This window comes from Dipteris shenzhenensis, chromosome 32 (assembly GCF_047967505.1).
Source record: "Dipteris shenzhenensis isolate YYH24624 ecotype China chromosome 32, Dip_SZ_1.0, whole genome shotgun sequence".
NCBI classification, from domain to species: Eukaryota; Viridiplantae; Streptophyta; class Polypodiopsida; order Gleicheniales; family Dipteridaceae; genus Dipteris; species Dipteris shenzhenensis.
Genome location: NC_141627.1, coordinates 27,171,256 through 27,172,689, shown reverse-complemented (window position 1 = coordinate 27,172,689; position 1,434 = coordinate 27,171,256). Strand labels below are relative to the sequence as shown.

At 36.7% G+C, this 1,434-nt stretch overlaps 1 long non-coding RNA gene across 1 annotated transcript; it reads right to left on the bottom strand.

Moving 5' to 3' along the window:
• Positions 1 to 382: 382 nt before the first annotated feature.
• LOC147880533 (uncharacterized) lies at positions 383 to 1,175 on the bottom strand. The gene is made up of 3 exons (XR_015540528.1): positions 1,037 to 1,175; positions 870 to 953; positions 383 to 777 (listed from the first exon to the last, which is right to left on the bottom strand). It is a non-coding gene; the product is annotated as an uncharacterized LOC147880533 (long non-coding RNA).
• Positions 1,176 to 1,434: the final 259 nt, after the last annotated feature.

Below are 1,434 nucleotides of genomic sequence, written 5' to 3'. Positions count from 1 at the left end.
AGATGCATTGGATCACTATCCTCCTAATGTCTCTCTTTTGGATTCAATAGAGCCAATAAATCTAGAGGTAAAAAGTCGTTCCCTCTACTGATGTCTATTTCATGCTATGCCTTTGAACTTATTGAATAATTTTGTTTTGTTCAGATGTTAATAGTTTCTAACATATCCTTCCAACTGTACAGACACCACAACAAGATGATTCAAGTAGTTGTGGATGGAGAGTGCTGATCAATGCTAAATATCTACTTTCAAGCTATTTTGAGATAGAACAGCCAGACCTTGTAAGAAAAAATAATTTTCATTTAGCTTCAAGATAATTGATAGTGGTACAAAGTGTTCTAAATCATCATATGCCATTGCAAATGAGAGAAGATAGCTTCAGCTCAAACTATGTATATAATTTCAGAGCTAATACAATTTGGAAGTTTTTGAGCTATGCCTCCCCCAAACATATTGTACCAGCTACTGTCGAGTTGGGTGAGAGCTCTAAAGTCCGAGAAGGTGTCATACACCTTGATGACACAGATGAAGCTGATGTAGTGCCACAGGAACAAGGACCTAGTGCTGATGAGGAGAAGCCATAGGAACAAGGACCTGCTGCTGATGTTGTTGAGGAGAAGATGGAGCAGCAGTAAACAGATGCTCCAGGGGCAGTAGAGGAGACAATGGAGCAGCACCAAGATACTGTATAGGACAGGATGGAGCAGCAGAAAACAGATTCTCCAAAAAATGATGATACGGAGAGCTTGGACCATGTAGAGCAGCCTCTGGATCAAGCTGCAGATAAATAGAAAATGTTTGTCAAGAATATGTTCTACATGTACAATTAAACACTTCTATACAAAAGTTTACTTTATTGAATACAATACCTTTGTTTATGGAGTCTGTGTTATCTCAATTTTCAAATTTTCAATGTCTTTGCATTTTATTGAACTCTCTCTTCTTTTGAGCACCTGCAATAAAGCAATATGAGTCAATAGGGTAAAGTAAACTAATAGAAGTGCTTAATGAGACTAGGATAAATCAGATGGTGTACCTTTTTATTGTTGTAGATAAATAAAAAGTCCTTTGAAATAGAACCTTCTGTCTCAAACAGAATGTCATTGCGCAATTGAGCTAGGGAGCAACATTCTCTTAATGAGATATTGACTAGCACATCACCATTCTCAACAACATTAATATCAAGAATTTTATTTTCTGCACCAAAAGAATCTTCATCTTGATCCATTGGGCTAGTTTTGTGCCTAGCATTCGACTGCGCTTATAATAAAAAGAAAAAATAAAATTTTGTGATGCAACCATGTACTTCAGTTGCATAGAAGGTTGGACAACCTCACAAAACACTGAACTACATGTCTTCTTATCCCAACCTTTATCCAAAAATTGTGGCATGAATGCCGAACTTGTTGCTTTAACTGTGAACATTGTTTTTGA